Source organism: Ursus arctos, unplaced genomic scaffold (assembly GCF_023065955.2).
Source record: "Ursus arctos isolate Adak ecotype North America unplaced genomic scaffold, UrsArc2.0 scaffold_21, whole genome shotgun sequence".
Classification (NCBI taxonomy): domain Eukaryota; kingdom Metazoa; phylum Chordata; class Mammalia; order Carnivora; family Ursidae; genus Ursus; species Ursus arctos.
In genome coordinates, this window is record NW_026622886.1 from 45886123 (window position 1) to 45910162 (window position 24040).

The following is a 24040-nucleotide window of genomic DNA, read 5'->3' on the forward strand; positions in this document are numbered from 1 at the left end:
CTGCTTCTGGCTCTACAACTCCAGGGTGGGCTCAGAAAACTGTGAGGGGTCCAATCAAAGACCTGGCATCAGCAGGAGGGGGTACGGTGCTCAACAGAGATGGTCATTTCCCTCCTGTATCAACCTTTCAGAAATGTGGCTTAGGTAAGGCTGCTCTGCTGTCCAAATATTATACATTTTTAATAATATAATTCTTAATAAACACACTCTGGTTTTTCCATTCTAGCATCTTCTCTCATTTAGTAAATATTTAATAAGTTCCTAGTAAATGCCATGCACTATGCAAAGTAATACATACACAGTGGCGAACTACAAGTAAAATGCTCACTTCATTAATGCTTTCTTTTCCTTTTTGTGAGCACCTCCTTCTAAGCTAATTGATGATAGTTGGAGAATTACTGGATATAGAGAGCTTTGTTCTTCTTTACAATGCTGGTCACAGCTGTAATTAAATAATTCATTGTATGATTAGTAGTTTCATCTCTGTCTCCTAGTAAAATGTTAAGTTTATGTAGATAAGACTGTATCAGTCTTTATTTCCTCTGAATCCCCCCTTGTTAGCTCACTGCCTTGAAGACAGTAGTGTTCCACAAATTCATGTTCAATGTCTAGACTAATCCTCAGCCAATCATTAATGAGGCCCAAACTCATGACCAGCATAAAAACCTGCTAAAGCAATGTTGCCCTCCAATCCACTGTACAGATATAGTACCTGAATTTTCTCAATAGCAACATCTAGTCAAGATGGGCTTTAATCTGATAACCAAACAATAACATTTGGACTAATATTCCATCATGAAAATTGTTTAGATTGAATTCCAGAGAGAAGACTGCAAACAGATTCCTTTATTTTTAACCCAGTGAGACTTATCACACACGAAACAGATTCGACACATGTACCTCCTGAGAAGGACAGCTTCCCCAACTCAAGGGAAGGGAGGGTTTTCATTACTCATTCTACCATTCATGGTGCTGCATTTTCTGGGGGCAGACAAGGGGTCGAGTGCTGTTTCGACTCTCTGTGGGATCCTGAAAAGCTGGTACTGTCTTGTCCTACCAGAGGAGGGTAGAAATTTTACTAACATTGTGACAGACGCAATAATAGTCCCTCAAAGATAACATTCCAGGGATGTTCTAATCCCTGGAAACTTTTAATATGTTGGGGAACAAGGCAAATGGGAATTAAGGAAACAGGTGGAATTCCGGTTGCTAATCTGCTCACCTGGAGATGGGGAGATTATTCTGGATGATCCAGGTTGGCTCAATGTAATCCTAAGGGTCCTCCCTTGTGAAAGAGGGAGCCAGAAGAGAGAGAACCAGAGAGGTGGCTGTGTGGAAAGGACCCAGCTCACTGTTGCTGACTTTGAAGATGGAGGAATGGGGCCATGAGACAAAGAATGTGGGCGGTCTCTCAAAGCTGGAAAAGGAAGGAGACAAATTCTCTGCTAGAGCTACCAGAAGAACTCAGATTTACTGATACTTGATTTTTAGCCACTAAGACACACTTTGGACTTCTAACTTCCTGAACTGTGAGATAATAAATTTGTGTTGTTTCAAGCCACTAAGTTTGAGCTAATTTGTTATGGCAGCTATAGGAAACTGATATAAGCACATTCTAGCAGGTGCAAGAAAAATGCCACAATGTGGAGAGCATTCTGTTATCTGAGGTTGACTCTGCTAAGAACTACAAATCTTTTTTTTTTTTTTTTAAGGGTCAAACTGGTATAGCAGTCAGACATTCAGCATCTAGGTTTCATGTGTACATGTAGCCAAAAGATATTTCTAAGCTATAATGCTAAAAATGGATACACACTTGTTTTTCAAAATTGGAATTTGTGCTCAAGTTCAAGCTACTACATGTTAATCAATTTGCATCACCTTTCAGGTTTTAACTAATTGAGAAAGATGTAGGGGAATTGCAGACAAAAAAACGGATGTGTGGAAGAGGTGATAAATTCTGACTCAAAAATATGAGGGAAAATATATGGAATGGATGGGAATTTGAGCAATTTACAAATACTACTTCTCTTTAGACATAGTCTTTACTGTTATCATTTAAACATTTTACTTTAGAATACTTTAGATTTACAGAAAAACTGCAAAGACATCGTTGTATTTCATGAAGAAAAAAATTTATAAGTAGGTTCCCCACCCAGTGTGGAGCCCAACGTGCGGCTTGAACTCTCGACCCTGAGATCAAAACCTGAGCTGAGATCAAGAGTCGGATGCTTAACTGACTGAGCTACCCAGGTGTGCTTCTTTCATGAAGAAAAATATATAAACATTCTACTCAGTAGGCCACTAGATATTTAGTGATGTAGTATGCTATGAGTTTAGGAGGCAAAGAAGAGATCTACAGAAAAATACATGTCACTTGGAACACCTGAATACAAGTAGAGTATGACTGACTCTAGCCTCTTCTCCAAATGGCATTTCCTGAATACATTTAACATAGCATTTTCCTTGTAATTTTTTCCATGTCTGTGTCTCCTAGTAGACTGTGAACAACTTGAGAGAAGACATCACGCCTTATTTATTATTGCTTCCCTGGCACCTAGCACAGCGTCTGGCACAGGGTAGACACTATGCAATCATTGTCTGATGAATGATGCCAAGGGGCATGCTATTGATATTACTGGAACTTGAGAGAATGGGAATATTGATAAGGGTTAGAACGCGCACAGAAAGCTTCACATGGAAGAAGACTGTAAGGAGGCTCTTGAAGGAAGTGGGTCAACCCTTCAACCTCTGAAGTTAAATAAAGGAAAGGAAGCAGAATGAATGAGTTTGGTTATTTGCAGGGAAGGCACTGAGGATAAAAAGTGTAATGAGGAAAGAGAGTTTATGTTGAGAATACAACAGTTTGCTATAGAGAGCACAAATGTACTTAATATTATTGATACTATTTGAATCACTGAGTATTTTCTGTGCCAAAAAGACCATTTCGCTTGCCCTTTCTGACCCTTTTGAAGTCTTAGCTTTTTACTTTTCTGCAAGCTCTGCATATTAAATATTTTAGTATATGCTCAAATTGTTAAGTGTATCACAATTCTTTTGGCTTGTCTCATTTGGAAGAAAGTACTCCTCGCTGAAACGGAGCTTACTCAGTTATTTAACTAGGCCATATTCATTTTGTTGTTTTTCTTAGGTGAATTCTTAAAAATTTGGGTAAAATATAATATTGCTCAGCATCCTTAAATGCCTTAAGGATAAAAAAAGAAAAGCCCATATAGAAGAAATCATAAACCAAAGATGTTTTGAGGTTCCTATAATAACAGTTAAACTTTTGGTATGTTAAGAATCTATAGCTATAATTATATCTATTCTGTCAACAGGCATTTCATTAATGAATACTGAAGACTGACTTTTTCTTTCAACATTTGCAAATATTGTGTGTACAGTAGGGGTATTATTGATTTATTTTTATTTTATTTTATTATTTTTTTTACCATTTCCTGGGTTAAAAAAAAAAACCAAAACCAAAACAAAAACCAAAAACCAAAAGCACATCAAATACAAATATACATCTTCCTTGGCCTAACCCTTATAGATGTCTGAACCTATCACACTCTTTGTCACACTAAGGCATCTGGCCAGACTCTTTCCCCCCGACCTTGTACACACTAGTTCCTATTCTTCCTTAATTCTCAGCTTACACATCACCTCTCTGAAGCTTTCCCTGACACACCACATTCCCCGTCTCACCAAAAGCTGGAACAGCCAAGGAGCCTGTTCTATGTAAGTTGCACATATTACATCCTGAGTTATAATTGCTGGATTACTTGTACGGAAACTCCACTGATAGTCATTTTTATACTCTCAGCATCTAGTACATTTGCTGGCGCATATTAAATATTCAAAACTATTGTTGAATGAATGACCAAGTATTTGTTGAATAAATTTTGTGACACTGAAAGAAAAAAAAAGAAGAAAAGTCAGACTACTTTATTGGTTTGGGATATAATACTACTCCAATTATACCGTAGTTGGGGTCTTGGCTTTTAGATTTTCAAAATATTTTTATCATAGATACTTATCTTAGAAATTACCTCAAATGTAGACAAAGACATTTTAAAATGCTTACTAAATGAAACATTGTAACTTGATAAGCTATAAATTGAGAAATGTACTATAGTTTATCTAGAAACTTCCCAAAAGACTGAATAAAACTTGTGATTGACTTCAGTTCCATGTCCTTTCTCTTCATACGTATTGAAAAATTATTAGCAGGAGGCAAGTTAGAATGAAGAGGAAGACTAAAAACTAAAGAACTTAGAATAAGGCATTATTTACAAATGGTAAGGACATAGAATACATTTTGTATTAAGAACCATCTCCCGCCACTAAACCAAGTTTCCAGTTACTGAAGTATGTCTGATAGTTTCTTGAGTTGTTCAAGCTTGAACTTAGTGTACTTAGTTTTGTTCAATTAAAGGTGAATTAGCTTATTTCAGAGCTGCATAACCCATTCCAAATTTTAAAAATGTGCAAAACTGACAGGAAGAAAATGAGAAATTTTCCGATGTTCTGAAAGAGTAACTTGAATAAATAAAAATACATACTTTTGGGGGGAAAGAACTATTGAATATAGTGAAATACTAATTTACCCTAAATAAAACTGCAAATTAAATAGAATTCTAATCAAATGTCCACTGAAATTTTTGGAATTTGACAAGATTATGCTCAAGTTTATATGGCAAAACTCATACTTGATAGTATCTAAGAAAATTATAATAAAGAGTAATAATATAACTTTTCAATTATATAATACGTTGTTTTATAAAGCCACAGAAGGGGAAACAGTGTGGTAGTGGTACAGAATGAGATGGGTCATGTGGAGATTTCAGGTAAGATAAAGATAACAATTTAGTGGGTGAAAAGATGGGGCATTCAATAAATGGTGTTCAGACAACTAACTAGCATTTTGGAAAATAAATTAAGGTTTGATTCCAACTTCATTCCTTAAACTAAAATAAATACCGGGTCAAGAAATGCTATTTTTATTAGTGTTGTTTTACTTTATTAAATTCTTTTCTCAAGTTGCAAATGAATTTTGCATTCAAACTCTCATCCTTGTGTGTGGATCAGTTTTAATGGCTTGATCCATACACAATTTTCCTCATGCTAACATAAATATACACTAACATATAAGTCCATTTAAATGGTGCTCTTAGTTTTGCAATTGTTTTTATTAAAATGAGGCCATTTAGAGCACATTACATTGTAACTTCTTTTTCCTTTGAACAGTGTATCCTGGGTACTCTTCCATATGAACAGCTATTAATTAAATTCTTTTAAATAACTGCTTACCATCCCGTTGAATAAACATATATATTCTTACATACTAACTCTTTTATTTCTATGTTAATGATTCCCAAACTGGGCAAGTTCAAAAGGTGCATTCATTTTTAATTTAAGATATTACCAGACTAGTTCCCAGAATGTTTGTAGCAATTCATACTTTGACTAGTAGCACGTCAGGATGCACATTTATCCTTGTTCTTACTAGGAGATGTTGAATCTTAAATTTCTGCCAATCGGATGGCTTAAAAATAGCATCTTATTATTCCTTTTATTTGCGTTTCCCAGGCTATGAATGAACTTGGGAATTCATAGAGTCATTGAACATTTGAGTTTCTACTTCTATGAAATTCTCACTCATATCATTTGTTAATTTTTTTAGGTTGTCTTTTTCTTCTCAATCTATAGACATCTGGTAGTGGTAGGATTATTGACCCTTTACCTGTCCCACATTTTACCAACATTTGTCTCAATCTATCATGTGTCTTTGCATTTTGCTTATAATATATATATATCATACCCATTTTATTCATTTGTATAAAGTCAAATATGTTTATATTTTGTCTTATACATTTTGGGTTTATTATCTTTGCAGGAAGATTTTTCTTCCTTCCAAATTTACACTAATTGTCTCCTAACTTTTCCTCTAACATAAAAGAAGCTCTCAGCTAAATAAATAATTGCCTGAATAACTCAATAATTGCCTCACTCTTTCAATTAAAAAAAAAAAACCTGAATAAACCAGTCAATTAATTCAAAATTCAAATGGTCTTAATTTTATTTTTAATACATTTGTATTCTGTAAAACACCTTTATTAATGATACTATATTTTTGAACATAATAGTGTTACCATAAATGTTCATAACACTTCCTCAAAACAAAATAGCATCGTATTTGTTAAGCCTACAAAAAAAAATGTTTTCAGTAACATTCAGACATTCTACCACTTTAATAGTGTTAAACTGACCAGTTCTCAAATGCTAATACAAAAACATTGACAATTAGTTTCTAAGGAGATAAGAAGAGAGGTACAAAGAAATACTATAGAAGATCTTGTGGAATATTTGTTTAAGAGAACATGCTTTGAATTCCTGATACCTACTGCTCTGTATATAAAAGAAGGTTCTTTAATTTTATACATGGACATTTAAATGTGGTTTCTCTGAGATCTGCCATTCAGGGCTTTCACAGGATCTGGTTTAAATCGAGAGCACCACTGTTTTAGCTCTCCTACATCTAGGTCACAGCTGTTCCCTCAGCCACAATTTGGCAATCTTTCTTCACTTTTCATGTTGTGCTTCTCTTGAGTCTTGGGACATTATCTGCTTTACACTGACAGTCAGTGCTAAGCGTGAAGTACTTCACAAATAGGTTCTACTCAACTTCTACAGACGATAGACAATATTATTTTCTGCATAGTTAAAAAATTAGTATATCTGAGGATGTTGACGCAGCAGAGAATTAGTGGCAGTGGACTCCGTCTACGTTCATAAGATGCTTGCATTTGGTTTGCTGAGGCAGAGACTAGGGTTTCAGGGTGTGATAAGGGCTTGAGAGCTAGAGGTTTAGAACCGAGTACACGGTGCTGAATGCATGCATCTCCAGGTGCTGAAGTTCAGTGAGGGTCAGAGTCACAACACTGAAGTCAACCAGCAGTAAAGCGTCCACGAGAAGGCTGAGGAAACATTAGGTTATAAATCCCCCAAAGACTGGAAAAGTTTAAAATATAAACACCTAAAGTTAGAGTAGAAATCTAATCTGATTAGCAGAATGCTTAAACAAAAACAAATACCAACAAGAAACCTGGGACCTAGGGATACACTACTGATGACGGAGGTCATAAATACACTACTGATGACGGAGGTCATAAATACAGCCACCAGGGAGAATAAAAGGCAAATGTTTGGAATGATTTTGACCAAAGGTAGAAAAATGCTCTATTGTGTTTTGGGGTGGTTGGGGGAAAGTAGACGAAGAGCAAAATTACCTTGCTTAACGGTAACTAATCTGTTTAATTCAATGTAGGGCAGTGATGGGAATTTTTATAATTCCTGGTGGGGCAGAATCCAGTTTACAAATGTGGCTTCATTGGAGCCTCAGGTCAGAAGTAAGGAAATAGCAGTAAGTCAGTGGAGGGAGGAATAAATAGGTGAAGAGCCAGCTGTTCATCAGTTAACTGATAGTAGTTCCTTAGAAAGTTATTGTATCAAAAAAAGAAAAAAAAAGAAAGAAAGAAAAAGGAAGTTACTGAATCTATAGTCAAAATATATCCAATGGTTGCTGCTCTAATGGAAACATTTCCAGAGATTATCTGTTTTAAGGATGATGGGGGAAATGTGGCATTTCTTTTTTTTTTTTTTTTTTTAGATTTTATTTATTTATTTATTTGAGAGAGAGAGAGAGAACCAGCGAGGAGAGGGATAGAGTGAGAGGTTGAGAAGCAGGCTCCGCGCTGAGCTAGGAGCCCAAGCTGGGGCTCTATCCCAGGTCCCTGGGATCATGACCTGAGCAGAAGGCCGATGCTTAACTGACTGAGCCACCCAGGCGCCCTTGGCATTTCTTTTCCTTCCTGAGAATAACCCAAAAGCAAGAGGAAATACAAAGCACAAAATTAAACAAATCTATTTTTGTGAAACCAGGGGACAGCTAAACGCACAAAATACAAACTAAATGGAAGGGCTAACAAAGCCCAGGAGTACCGACCGGGAGTGGGAGGAAGAGGAGAGAAGATACCATCTTTACGGGTCCCCAGAAGGACTGGTGCATGTGGTTCTGGAAGCGAGGGGTACTCCCCGAGCCGCACGCAAAATCCAAATCCTTTGTTTACAACAGCATGGGCAACGTGCTTGCTCGCTCCTTGGCTGAAGTTGCCCTGAGCCAAGTTAAATTTCTAAAAGCAGATGAGAAGGGGTTACAAGCCTTATCCTTGGGATTCTGTCTGTGTTTCTGTTAGCAGGAAAGAGGTGAGTTTTGGTCTTATGCACAGCTCCATAGCCGGGATGACATAAACACACACAGATACACACACACACACACAATCCTGGGTCATGAGGAAAAACGCAGCCAGCTAGGAACATAACCTTAGCCAATACCCAAATACTTAGCTGGGGCCTATTATGCGCTTTATGTTTGAAGGAACCCAAAATAAGTTCACAGTATTCTATACGCTCACACATGATTTTGAACAAGTCAAATACCTAAATACCTAAAATTATGGTAACTTTTAATCATATTTCTCAAAATACCAGATCTAGCTTCATGTCAAAATGTTTTATTATCTTCAAGTGAATGTAAATACTCACACAATATTATTAAATATAGATTTTGCCATAATGAAAATTATATGTGAGTGTGTGTACATATATACACTTTCTTTGAAAGTACTTACATAGGTAAAAATTCAATGACTCTTTACAAATTATCCTATTTTTTTTATAGAATAAAATACAAATTAAACGGGAGAAAGGAAAAATGCTTCCTTTTGTAGCTTGTCTTCACGGTCACGTCTCTATTCATTCCTAAGTGTATGTAAGTACCTATTCTCCACAAGTCTGAGGAAAGAGAAGGAGAGTACAGTGCTACCCTTTGCTTCAAGTAGCTCACAACTTGAGAAGTCAAGCTGCTGGCACACATACACATTATTTAAAGCAGGACACAAATACCCACATAAGATTCCTCACAGTGTTTACGCTAAGAGATCAAGATCTACTCATATCTTTATCCCCAAACTCTTCACGCCACACAGTTTAGTCGACTTAATGTCCTTCACAAAATGTTATGTTAGTAGAGGGAATGAGGATTACCGTGTTTCCTTAAAGCTAAAATGCCATTTGTTTGTTGTCCCAGGTACCACAACGTCAGAAACGGTAAAATGCATGTGCACCCTAGAAGTACAGCACGAAGGCTGTCGGGCACCCTGAGCAATCCCTACGTTGAGGCAGCATCCAGCCCACAGGGGGTTCTCAGGGCCTCTGCTGACTGAAGAGGTTACCTGCCTTCTAATCTGATCCTAGCCACACTAACCACACCGCCTTCAGGTATGCCAGCTACTGTCACCAACATTTTGTAGCATCATTCAGCCATACGGGATGGGGGACTGACCAAAACCTAGAGTGCTCTTGACACAGTGTGTTTTTTTTTTTTTTAAGATTTTATTTATTTATTCGACAGAGAGAGAGACAGCCAGCGAGAGAGGGAACACAAGCAGGGGGAGTGGGAGAGGAAGAAGCAGGCTCATAGCTGAGGAGCCTGATGTGGGGCTTGATCCCAGAACGCCGGGATCACGCCCTGAGCCGAAGGCAGACGCCTAACCTCTGTGCCACCCAGGCGCCCTGACACAGTGTTTAAATAGAGACGAGATTATTTTTGAGTTAGATATATCTTGTTTTATATTTACATGGTTTCTCTTTTAAATAGACATATGTATTTACGCAATGTATTTTAAAACGATGAATAATAAACCAGCCAAATTCTCATTCTATAAGTAAATTTTTGGTAGTGTATATAATTTCTACGACTTCCCATTGTCTTCAAGTATCATATAATTTAACACTTCCTCTCAAGTATGTGGCTCAGGGAGCTATAAATTATATATATTACTAGGAACGAATGCAAAAGGAAGAAAATTTTGTAAGGCTTATTTTTAAAATGTCAAAACAAATGGCAAAAATCATACTATTTCTAAAACATTTCATAGTTGGATTTAAAAACTCTAGTAGATAAATTTCCACTTATTTTACTTGAAGTTCAAATTGTTCATTAGTACTATTTATTTATTTAAACTGACAGCCTAGTAATACCTCCCTGAAACAGCTTAAAACTCTGGATAACTAATAATGCGTTATAATCAAGTGGTTTTCTATAACTTGTATGTGCAGCTCATTATTATGAAAATAAATATTTTTGAAAAATGAAATGGATTGAACTTTGATACTAAAATCAGTTTCTCCATGTGATTATACCTACTTCACTTTATTCTTCTCCCCCAATCCATAGTAGCTAATTTCTAACAAGGAAAATATCAATAATAGTTTGCTTGAGTGTGCTGCACAGAGTCACAGGACCATGTTTGAATGAAATGATAACTTGGTTCCCTTCCACTTCATGATGAGTATATGGACATTCCAACAAAAATCTCCATTGTTAATAACATGCCTTTGGGTTTTATCATATGATGCTTGGGCATTTATATTTCAACTAAAATTCTGCAGCAGGACTAAAATGGGACAAGTAAGAAAGACAAGCGCTTTTTTAAAAAAAGATAAGGAAACTTAAAAAAAATTATATCGGTGTGCTTTTATTTCAAAATAATTTTTATTTGCAACAAATAACTAAGGTCGATCTCTAGGATAGTACCTTGGGAAGAGTCAACTCTGATTTCTTCCAACTGCTCTGTCACATAAAGGATCAAAGATGAATAAAAATTAAGCGACCAGATTATCACTATGGAAGACTGAAAAACTGTAAAAGGCAAAGCCCTTCTAGAAGACCCTCACGTATGGGAAGTGATACAAATAACAAACAACACTTTCCACAGCACACATTATCAGTTTTGACCTGAATACTGCTGTGAAGGAACCTGGAAGAGCAGAAATTAATATCCTAGCTCTATCACTTGAAAAACTGACGTTAAGAGAGGTTCTCATTTACATAAGGCCAAGGTATTAGATATTATTTTTTTAGACCAAACTCAGAACATTTACCTCAGAATAAATTACCTAAATATACTTTAAGTCATGGTAGAGGAAGCCTAAACAAAAATACTGTAAAATCCTTGAATCCTGTTCTGAAATTTATGATGTCAGACGTCAGAAACAAACAGAAAGAAATTTGAGGGAATTTTGAGAGGTGGAGTGTGGTTAATATTGGTCTTCTGTTTCCATCTTTAGAAGCAAGTGAGAGCTGAGTACAGCGGCCAGAGAGACGGACATCAAAATATCACTTTCAATAGTAATGCCTTCAACTTGCTCTCCTTCCAAAATATATCCAGAATCCAAGCGCTTCTCACCGCTTCCGTCTCCGCTGCCATGGCACCACAGCATCCCCAGCCTGTGTTACCCTAACAGTCTCCCCACCGGCCTCCCTGCTTCTCCTTTCCTCGCCTGAGGAACACAGAAGCAAGGGTGAGTCTTTTAAAGTGTTATCTGCCGCTTCCTCGCTCGCTTAGAGTAAGAATGCAGTATTCTATCTCCTTTCTACTGCTTCCTTACTCCATCCAGTCGGCTTGGCTTTAAGGGTTTCTGGGCTGAGCCAGGTGTGTTTTTGCCTCGGGGTATTTGCATTTGCCGAGGTCAGTGCCGGAGTTTCTCAGTTACCCTCAGGGTTCTGACCCTCGCCACTCCCAGATCGACACTCAGCTGTCACCTGGTAGTAAGGCCCTTCCCTGTGAGCCTAACTGCGCAGCCCTGCTTCTTCCGGTTCCGTGCTTTCCCACCTTACCATTTACCGCCAGTTAACCTGCTGTCTGTTTCACTAATTTATCTTGTTCGTTATCAGTCCCCTGCTTAACTGAAACTCCGTGAGGGCAGAGAGCTGGGCTGCATATTCAGGGTTGGATCCTCAGCATCCGGAACCGCACCTGCCATCTAGAAGCTGCTCAGTAAAAGCAGTCGGAAAAAATAGTTTTTTAACGGGAAGCCACCAAAGCCATAGAAGTACAAGAACGCATGCGGAAAGTGAGATAGAGGCTGCAAAGCAGCTAGGGGTCTGAGCCTAGTAGATTTTTTTTTTTTTTTAGGATTTTATTTATTTATTTTTGCAAGAGAGAGAACGAATGGGGGTGGGGCAGAGGAAGAAGCAGACTCCCGGCTGAGCAGGGAGCCCAATGCAGGACTCAGTCCCAGGACCCTGGGATCATGACCTGAGCCGAAGGCAGATGCTTAACCAACTGAGCCACCCAGGCACCGCAGCCTAGTAGATTTGAAGAATGCCATTACTGGTCTCCCAACTCCATTCAGCAAAATTCTCAATGCCACGTGGCACTTCTTGCAGTCAGCCAACTCTTCCAAGCTCCCACCCTACTCACTAGACCTTCACCACACAGCTGACTTCTTTCGGCGACTATTTTTTTCCTAAATTAAATATTAGCTTCTAACACGAATTGAGCACTTATTATGCAATATAATAATCACTTGGTTGTTAATATATATTGATTTATATATATTATCTCAATTAATTCCATATCACCCCATTTTTCCAAATAAGGAAACAGGCTTGAAAGAACCTGAGTAACCTGCCCAAGCAATGTGCTGGGGATTTGAACCCACCCCTGTCTTTCTTCAGAGCCCCAGCTTGCAACGATGATATTATTCTGTCTCCTAATAGAGGCCATTTGGCAGAAACATTGTTTCTTCTTGTATTCCAGGATAATAACACTACCTGTATTTCAGAAGCCCACTCTTCTTCTAAGTGTTTTTTATATTATTGTGTATCTTCAACCTTTCTCTGTACACGGACTCCTTTTACACAAACCACAGATCTAAGTGTCTCCCATCTAAAAACGAAATAAGAAAAAAACGAAAGTAAACCAAAACTTGTTTCCTCCCGTGTCTGTGTGTTCTGCATCGCCCTGAGGTTACAGCTTTCATTCTTGAACTTCCCTTCACATCCAGCATGAACTGTCCAGCCCCACCGTGTCTGCACTGTATCTCTCCCCTGGTCATTCACACTTCCTCACCAATTCTCTCTCATTTAGCCCTGCTTATCACATCCCCACCACATTCATACTCCCTAATTATTAATGAAACGTCACTCCTTTCCACGTTTTTTTCTTCTGTACCATTTGCCACTGCTTAAGTCTCTCCTTTTGAGATCTTATTCTCCCTTATATCCTCTGATTTCAGTCTCTCCTACTCCCTTTCCCCCTTCTTGACAGTTTATTCTTCACGTTTCCAGGGTTACAATTCCACCACTTGCCCCCTTCATGCAGGGGTAACCCAGGTTCGATCCTCAGCTCGAAACTGCTCTTATCCCATCTAAACCTCTTTGGCATTCTCTCTGCCACCTCCATAGCTTTAAGTTCAAATTTTATGACTCTTATTTATGACTTCAAATTTTATGACTGAAATTTATGTCTCCAATATCCCTCACTCAGACTTCTTCCCTCAGGTGTATTTCTCATTGCCTACTGGACAGCATACGCTAGGCAGCAACTGACATCTCGCAATCAACATGTCCAACCATAAACACGTGACCTCTCCTCTCCCCTCCTCCAGGCAAAGAATCTGCTCTTCCCCCCTTTTCCTGAATCTGAGATTGTCCCCTTTCCCCAGTCATTTGCACAACTTGGAAATAAAAGCTTCAGACACTACTTCCTTTTATCCACGCCTATGGTAAACTGACCCTAAAACACAATTCTGCCTCTCAAATATTTCTTTAATCTCTCATTTCCTTTTCTTCACTTTTTTTTTTAATTGTGGTAAAAGACACATACAATTTACTGTCATAACCATTTTAAGCATATGGTTCAGCAGTAGTAAGTACATTCCCATCATTGTGTAGCTATCACCACCCCCCTACCCCCCGCCGCCCCAGAATGCTTTTTATCTGGTTCTCATTCCTCTTAATGCTATTGGCAATGTTTAATGAAAGCACAGGCCATCTCTTGATTAATTTTTGCAATATCCAAGACCTCCTTACTGATCTGCTCAATTTCATTCAGACCTCTTCCCCATTCATCTATCCTGCATTGAAGCATGAAAGCTAATTTTCTAGAAACCAAGACTGTTCCTCCATTCTTACTCTCAAATGTTCTCTGTCTAATCTGTAGGATAAAGTCTAAATGCCCAAACTGGCCACGTAAAGCCAGTTTAATAAGTCAGCTCCTTACTTACCTCTGTAGCTTCCTGTTTCACTGACTCCCCCCAGTGCCGCAGCACAAACCCCACACAAGAAAATGTGTGCACAGACGTGTGCACATTTTCTATTCCAGCCCTACAGAAATGACATACTTAGTTACTTGATTACATTATATTCTGTGTCTTTGATGCACATATTTCTACTAGGCCTGTAGTATTTCTTTTAGGCCTTTTTCAAATCCTGGACACACAAATACATAACAAGATTCAAAGTCAGACATTTGCTATTACAAATTTCTAGGTTGCTACACCATTCTGCTGTTTGCCCTAGAAAGACTGAGCATCTGTGCTCACGAGAGCGTGATTTTCAGTCCAACCTGATGGTGGGGATGTGCTTCAGCAAATGATAATGGAACTATGTTATTTTTCTAACCCCTTTGTTCTCTGATAATCTTCCTCCGTAGTTCTCCTTCCTCTTCTTTAGAATGTCAACTAATTTTGCAATGGACACTCCAATTCCAGACTTTTTCTGCTATCACAAACCCTGCCAGTAATTGAATTTACCACCCCATTCTTGCTTGTCAGTAATGGGAGGAGGAGAGGACTTTATCACCCAGTAAGTGAAGCAAGGACATTTTGAATGAGTGTCCCCTCCACTTCTGTAGAAACCATGATACTAATTCAAACAAATAACAGGAAACACCAGGATCAGGATCAGAAACAATAGATGACTCATGTGTTACAACATTACAAATTTACCAGCCTTTCATTTCTCTTTCTTGTCGAAGCTTCAGAAGGGCTAGATACAGGACCTTCACTACCTTACAGCGGTGTCAAGCAGAGAGCAGCACTTGACAGGCTGCTGTGCTTTTCAAACTGAGAAAGGCCTTTTTTTTTTTTTAATGCATGAATGATATTCTTTTGTAACAAGCATCTTATTATCTTAGTTAAAGTAACATTAGTTCAATGAAAATGCAAATTCTTAATTAAGAGATAGAGTAGGAGTTGCATTTGCTTCCAGCAAATCCAAAACAAGAAAATCCAACTCCCTTTGATGGTTAGAGGTTGGGATAAGTGAAATACAATTCCATGCCATGGGCCATGGACGGTGCACCCTCTCTCTCCAGATCTATTTGAACAGACGTCTTTCCATAAAGGCTCAGGTTCTGTGCCATCCTTGCTTCCAGAGATCCTTTTCTGACTGTCCCATCTGAATGAGATGACATCTTTCTGTGATGCCATCACATGTATCTGTCCGAACATCTAACACACTGGGCCACAACTCTTCATCACCTTTTCTCTCTACTCCATCAAGATATGAAAGAGAGAATGGGTTTTATTCAATCTGCACTTCTAGGGTCAAGCAGTATATAAGACCAGTATAAAATAATTAATAAAACTAGAAGGAGAGAATGACATGAGCAATTGGGGAGGCAAACAAGGAGAAGACAGGAAAAAAATATAAGTGAGAGGGAAGGAAGTTAGGAAAATGGATTTAATTCATGAGGTTATAGTAACCCTCACACTTAAGCCTCCAAGCCATCTTGACAGGTAAATTCATTCCTATTGTGACATCTTGCTATTACAAGGTGGAAAATTATTCACAGAGTGAGAGTGAGCTGATAATTCTGCTCTCCGACTGACAACTGGTAGTAGTGATTACTTACCTCTCTGTAGCAGTACAAGGAATTAATAACTGTAGTTTAAAAAAGTCCTTAACTAGATATGAGATGACATATCATAACTCTACCAAAGCAACTGCTATGGTCAATTAGGTGAATAACTATTGCTTTAAAAGGTCGTTAAATATTTTTAATGATGGACATTAACAGCTCCTTTGGAGCTGTTAGTTGGATCAATAATTCATATTTTAAAAACACCCAAAGTACATATTTTTACATTAGATTATTAGGGATTTCTCAGTCAATATCTTCGGAAGAGACAGATTTACAAAGTTAGCAGTTTTGTAAGTAATTCGATATATTCCTATGTCAATGAAATAGGCAATGATAATTAAAATTAAACAACTCATTCCCTCCAAACCTCTCTGATTATGGAAACAACAGATATGTAGAAACTGAAAAAGCAGAAAATTCTTATCACTATGTAAGTAATTTTTAGTATTTAAAAATAGTTAAACCGTCACAAGAATTGATAATATTGCTGTTGTTTTTAGTCAAATATTTCTTAAATAGACCTTTTTTAACCATTTGAGGGCAAAAGGTAATCACTGAAAAAGAAGTTCATATTTCCTTTGAAGGAATTTTCAAGTAAGCTTTCAGTTGCATATTATCTTATATAGAAATTCAATAATATGATTTTTGTGAATAAGAGATGGAATCAAATTGGAGTCAAATAATTTGGGCAATTCTTACTTTATAGAGTTGCAAAATCCCACTCCCTCCTCTTACCTAGTTCTCATTGGTCTGTGTATTTTATTCTGGGTTGTGTCTATTATGTTCCAAGAATTACGGTCTTTTTAGATTCTGCAAACATTTATTGATTGCCTACGATGTGGAAGACATTGTGTAAGTCTTTTTTCCCCCTTCGAAAATTATCTCCTTAATTGGCCTAATAACCCAGAATCTTTGGTACTATCTTTTAAAATTTCCGACTGAAGAAATTTTGGTTCAGAGGGCTTTAAAATGAGTCTCACAATCACTGAGAAGATGGTATCAGAACTGGGATTTAGTCTTCTGCCCCCAGGTTGAGTGCTTTCTCACTGATCCTAAGCTACCCATAATTACCCTTTGAATCCACCAGAAATGTTGACAAAACCCTGGGAATCCCTGCTAAGCAGATAAAAAATTGGGGATTCAGAATTATCCCAAGTTGCCTCTTCTTTTACATTTGACAATGGCAATAATGCAAAAGGTTGACTTTACAGAAAAATTTTTAAATGCCTATATTGTACATCCTAGCACAGACCATTGAAAAGCTCCCGCTTTCCTTCCTTCTAGATGTCCTCATCACCCATACCAGTCCTAGTTCTCCTTTCTAACACCTCTCTTCTCTCTTTGGATATATTGTTTTTGCGTTAATGTGAATGCTCACCTATGTTCTCTCTCTTTTCCTTCCTCCCTATTCCCCTTCTTCCCCCCCCCCCCCCTTCTGTCTGCCTTCTCCCTCTTTCCCTTCTGCTCACACAGGCATTCCTTCTCCTTTGCCTTTGCCCTTTCTTCTCTCTTTCTGGTCTCCAGATCTTGCTCTCTGAGAATCTCACAATTCCTTATTCATTCTTTCGTAGAACAATCTGCTTGGTTTTATCTTTTACTCCCAAATGTCGACATCCAAATTCATGGACATCATTAAAAAACATTTAAAAGAATCTTCCGTTTAAAAGGATCAGAGCCTAAGAAAGCAGTTTAGTGCTACTCTTCTATTATGGAAATAACCCTGTGGGGGGGGGGGCGTTATCTACTAAACAGATGGAGGGAGAGGGAGGGATAGATTTCCCCAAGGAAGATACTGCCCAGTGAAGTTCTTCCGTTCTTGTTATGTAATGTCAGTGAAGCTATGAAGAAATGATGGTGGCAATGCAAACTCGGATCAAATTTCTGGAGGTGACAATCTGTATATACATCTAAGGTTTTAAAAAGTTATGTATCCTTTAGTCCACTAAAATTCAATTTTAGTTCTATGTTCTAAGAAAATCATCAGACAAATCACACAAGCACAATATCTAGGAATCGCTGGAGCATTGTTTACAAGGGAAATTGGAAACAACTTAATTATCTATAGGTAACTGATTAAATAAATTATAGTATAATCTAACAATACGCTGCAGTATTAAAGTTAAAAAAGTATATTTATAATTTTGGTATGAAATATACAGGGAATCTATTTCCATGAGGTTTTTTGTTTATTTGTTTTTATCATGTTCCAAAAGAGTAGCTATGACATGGTCCATTTCCTTTGTGTGTGTGTGTGTGTGTGTGTATTACAAATATAAAAACCTCAAAGAAATGTGAACTGGAGTTATTTTAGTGTCGGTGTTATAGATGCACTCTATTTTCTCTTTTGTGTATCTCTCCATTGCATTAATATGTCCAAAGAGTTTGGATTAATCTTTATAATCAGTGATAAAGCTATAAATGCTCAAATAACATGATAATTGCTTAATTAGTAGCAATGTATAAATCTAAAAGACCTTTTTAAGTGCAAACAGATGAAAGCAGACTTACTCTACACAGAGATAGGAAACCTACGTCTTAGACAGAATCCCCTAAAACCACAGCCTGAGACAGAGGCTTTCTTCCATATAGTTTATTTGCAAAGTGGTTCCAGGGTACGGGACACGAGGATTGAAGAGCAAAGGACGGAGAACACAAGGACGCTCTGTCAAGTTGTCCTCCGTAGGTGCCCAATCCCCTAGCACCTTCTAAGGAACCACCGAAAACGTGGCTTAGAACCATTTGCCAAGAGGGTCAAAGCACAAAGGCTCATCCATCTGTTCCCAAGTCCTGTAGTCAAGGGTGGCCCTGCAGGCATTAACCCCTTTGCACTTAGGGACTTTAACCGTGTGAGTGCTGACTGGGTGACCCTGAGTGTCCCATGCTCGGCATCAGAGAAGCAGTGGAACAGTGGGTAAGGAGAACAAGCTGGAGGCGAGGCACTGAAAGTCAGACTATGTACACCAGTATGAAGCCTGCACAAAGCTGGTCATGCCACAGCTGTTCAGTAAGAGGTGGGCCTGCTAGGAGTTGGAGTGGTGCTTGTGTCATTTGTTAAATTCTAAGCATCAGGGAGTCCTCTTTAACTTGTTGTTGACCATAAACTTGGTAAGGAATGTACTGGAAAAGCAGTCCTCACTGCTGCAGTCGGTCCAGAGGCTGTAAAAAATAGCATTCATTTCCCTTTTCCATCAGTCATTTTACATCTCCCTCCCCACTGGTCGGCACCAAGTGTGTCAGTGCTAGAGGGAGCGCAGGGAGAGGATGGCGGAGTCATCCCACCCGCTGGCTGCTGCACGGCCTCCACGGTGTTGTTTGCTCTCTGGTGGTCCTGACATGATCCGCAAGGATCCCAACACTTGGGGCCTTCTCTTATACATCGAACTTCATGCCTCTTCCCCAAATCCCAAGCTTGCTCTTTTAGACCTTTGAATCAGCCAATCCTTTTGTTACTGCCCAGGGAATCTATCTTACATCAGACCATTTCTTCCAACAAACTGAATGATCAAATGTACTTCTCACAGCTCTGCCACTGGGGCAACCTCCCTTCACCATTAACCGTCAGGTCCATTCTGAGATGGTCCCAGTATGGCAGCAGTGCCTTGATGGCAATCATTACACATTGCGATGATCAATCTGGGAATCAGGCAGGCATTCCCTTACTTCTGGTGTGCTGGCAAAAGACCAGTGAGAAGGGAAGGTAAATAGACTTATGTGGTAGGAGTGAGTTTTGATAAGGATTTTTTTCCCCTCCCCTATCCGTTGAATATAAGAAATCCTCCATAAGGCCAAATGACTGAGTTGAAAAGAAAGTGACCATACAGCAGGGATGGGTGACACAGAAATCTGGGCTACGTGTTCACATGATTTATTCATAATTTCTATAATTACTTGTGCCCAATTCTGAATGTATAGTTTCCACTGTATAAGGGAATGCTGCTGAGCCCATCCACCATTATGACTTGGTATCATATGATACAGTTTGATAACACCCAGTTCCTAATGTTTTTTCTGGTCTCATGATCACTTGTCTCATTGCCAGACGCTCTGTCTTTACTAGAGATGAAGAGTATAACAGGAACTGTTTGTTAAAATAGTGAACAGTTCTCTAGAAGAGAAGGCGCGGCCTTCCTCCAAAATCCTAAGGGTATGTCATGAAATTTTTCTATTCAAGCTTGTCAAAAACTCGACAGTATCCCCATCGACTACGGCTGCCTTACCACTATCACATCTGCTGGCCGTATTGCTCAAATATCAGGGAGCAGGCAGCACAGTCTGAAACTACTATAGAGCCTTCTTCTTCGCTAGACCCCACTCCAAACTGGCACTCTTCTAGGTCACCTGAATAATGGGATAGAGCAGTATTCCAAAGTGTGGTATTACTGCCTCCAAAATTCAAGGAGACCTACCAAGTGCCTTTTTCTTGGTGGCAGCGTCGTCCAAATTCCAACACTTGGTATGCTTGTATGCTCCAGATTATTGGAGCCCTTAATATTTTACCTATATGGCAGCCCCCTGAGTATAACTAAGATTTATCGCCTACCCTTTGGTATGCATATGTCTTATTTGGGCATCTAGAGTGATTCATATCTGCTCAACAAGTCTTATTCACATGACATCATTAATTTAGGAAAAGCATGATAATCTGTGTAATATCAAGATAATTAAGGGTTATATTTTGACAGAGTGGGAGAATGAATATGGTCATGGAGCAAAGAGAATATTTTCCAATGCAGTAACAAAGAACTGCTTTTTTTTTTTTAATGATTTTTTTATTATATTATGTTAGTCACCATACAGTACATCCCCAGTTTCCGATGTAAGGCTCGATGATTCATTAGTTGCATATAACACCCAGTGCACCATGCAATACGTGCCCTCCTTACTACCCATCACCGGTCTATCCCATTCCCCCACCCCCCTCCCCTCTGAGGCCCTCAGTTTGTTTCTCATAGTCCGTAGTCTCTCATGCTTCATTCCCCCTTCTGATTACCCCCCCTTTCTTTATCCCTTTCTTCCCCTACCGATCTTCCTAGTTCTTATGTTCCATCGATGAGAGAAATCATATGATAGTTGTCTTTCTCTGCTTGACTTATTTCACTTAGCATTATCTCCTCCAGTGCCGTCCATGTTGCAGCAAATGTTGAGAAATCGTTCTTTCTGATAGCTGAGTAATATTCCATTGTATATATGGACCACAACTTCTTAATCCAGTCATCTGTTGAAGGGCATCTTGGCTCCTTCCACGATTTGGCTATTGTGGACATTGCTGCTATGAACATTGGGGTGCATATGGCCCTTCTCTTTACTACGTCTGTACAAAGAACTGCTTTTGATTCTGCCTACTGAGGAAGATTTAGAAGGGTGCATTGACCAGATCAATAGCTACACACCTAGGACCATGTGCTCCATGATCATTTTTTTTTTTTTTCTAGTGACGGCATCAAGACTTTTATTCAGACACTGACAACATGAAATTTCTGTGAGTAGCAGTTGGCTTACATGAGTTATATTGCTAACAGTTTTGTCTGCATATTTGGTGCTGTATTTATATAAGGAATTGTCTCACACTTTACCTGTTTAGGGAATAGGAAAGTGAAGGACACATGGAAAAATGTTGACTAATCCATTATCATTTCTACTAAAATACCTCATTTGGCACGGCAGTTCTGATGGGGGCCAACATTTGGTATAATTATGGAGTTCAACATCACCTGCCATCATCCATTTTGTTTCGTACCGTCCAACAAATCTATTGATTGAGGACATAATGGACATTGCCACCCCAACATCTTTTAAACCCTTGGTGGTGGCATCAATCCTCACACTTTCTTATGAGATGTACTGTTGCTTCTAATTTACCATATTGATGGGTGAGGGAAGTTTCGGGACATCATTCAAGGGGCTTCATACTCTCCAGGTCAGAGTTGCTGCATTCATAGTTAGAACGAAGCAATAGAATATTAAAAGGCACTTAGGCGGATCACTTGCATTCAACTCATATTCCCTTTGCCTCCCAAGTGTTCAAACAGTACTGTGCCCTCCTGATTAGGGTAAATTATTCCTATTGCATGTTGGTTCCTAGACACCAGGAGTAAAAAGTATGCTGGTGGCCACCGCAGCTTATAGTTCAACGGGATCTTTACTGTGTTCCTCGGCAAGAATGCATCTCCTTTGGAAAACAGGGTCTCTCACCCTACAGAACCCAGAGTTGTGGGAATGGTAAATATTAAGTTTCTCAGTGGGTCATTGAGGATAATGGCTCTCCTGCTTCTATCCTTTTGTTCCTGGACTCAAAGTTTCTTCCTATTGGGGAAACAGCATATATAATAGTTCCTGATTTAATGCATATCCCATATCCTGAAGGACAGCACACCATCCTTTTAGAATGTGCTTCTGAACGGACACTTCGGCTGTGGCATGAGAAGAGCACTGCAGCGCTTTCTGAGGCTAGCTTCTTCTGTATGGTGCAGCCTGTGATACAATCACTTGATCCCATGGTAATGGGCTCATTCTCATACTTGCTTTGCCGTGAAGTACGTCCCCTGGTTTTAGGTGCTGTGTTGTATAGGATGACATATTTGTGGATCAGGCATTCCATAAGTCCTCAGGCAGTGGTGTTTGCTAAGACTCTGAGAGTAGTAAAGGTGAGCACATACCTACAACAGGTAGTTAATCTCTGTAAGGATGAACTTCTGGACGAATTTTTGGCCCTTCCAAACTGATGAGGACCAATTTAACCCACCTTCCACTTTACCAAAGGCTCAGTGATGGTTTCTGTTCTTTACAGGTTGGATACTCGAGGCAGAGGCATTAGTTAGATAGAACTTAGTATGTTGGAGTCCCTGCTGTTGGGCCCATAGAGAGCCACTGCATCTGCCACCAAGGCCACTCCCCTTCATGTACCCACTTTGTCAGCTCTGGGGTGCTTATGATGAAAGCAGGCTGATCAATTTGTCTGTCTGGTTGTTTAGGGCCTCCTCCATGATGGCTACTTGGTGGTTATACAGAAATCTTCACCTGTCTTGCCAAATCCTATCTGTCCATCCATATTTCTCCACCAAGACTTCCTTACCACTAATCTTCCAGTTTTTTCCTGTCAAGTATCTGCACAGATGACTAGACCACAGGTCACTTCCCATGACGTATGTTCTCACTTCAGATTTCTTCTTCTTCCACACAAAATGTCCTTTCACAGAGCTCGTGCCAAGAGGGTTCGGGTGGGTGTCCTACATAAACTACTCCGGAGCCTCAGCACAGAAAATGAAAAGCACATGGTACAGAGCTGAGAAACGCAAGGTTTTGATTTCATCTGATCAGAGTTTGCCAAAATTCTTAGAACTAGTAACTGTTGTGGTGGCTGGAATAAAACATGGGGCTCAGAGGATGTGAAGTGATACACAAAAAGTGTCCTGACATAACTCATGGAACAATCAAAACCAAGAACTGAGCTCAAGTCCTGTTACGCAAATGCCCTTTTGAAAGATGGTAACTTTTGCCATTATTAGCTAAACTGAACTTAAAGCTAACCACTGCCATGCTAGTTTAGTTTGCTGAGAAAAAAACTCTATTAATGAAATCTGTGGAAGGTACTGAGAGAGGGAAGGAGAGCAGTAGCATGGATGGAAAGGGCATATGCTGAGGAGAAACCAAATAATGGCCTTCATCAATATTAGGATGATTTTGCCAGATTTCTCTGTCATTCACAGTAGCCACCCCTTTTTGCACCTTATGCGTTATTTGTGTGACTGTGGTTGGCATGGGGAGTTGATGATAAAATAGATATAAAAGACATAAAAGGAATTCTAATTGCAATTAAAGTTTTTATCTCAGGAGCGTTTTTTAAAATGTAACAAACAAGGAAAAAATGGGTGAGGCCTGCAGGACTAGTTAGCTCGTAAACTAACCCTTGAACAGCCAAGGAGTGGCTTGCATTTCCAACTTATTCAGATGGTCATATAATCAATGCGAGAATGTCAGGGTTTTCAGAAAGCTTGAGGTGATTGGTCTTGACAACGACTTCCAGACTTTCCACATTGTAAATGGGATCCTGTAAGTGAAATGACAGTTTTCACTGGATTTGGAGCGAATCTTTCCATCATTTAACTCTGCCCTGGGATGTCACAATTCCCATATCATTTAGGTCATGCTGCTTCACAGAAATTCAGTTAATGAATTGTGATTGGTTGGGATTTAAGTATTCAGTGGGATTTGCATTTTTTGGCATTCAGAAGATGCTACCCGGAATGGTAAACTGGTATCCTGGGCTT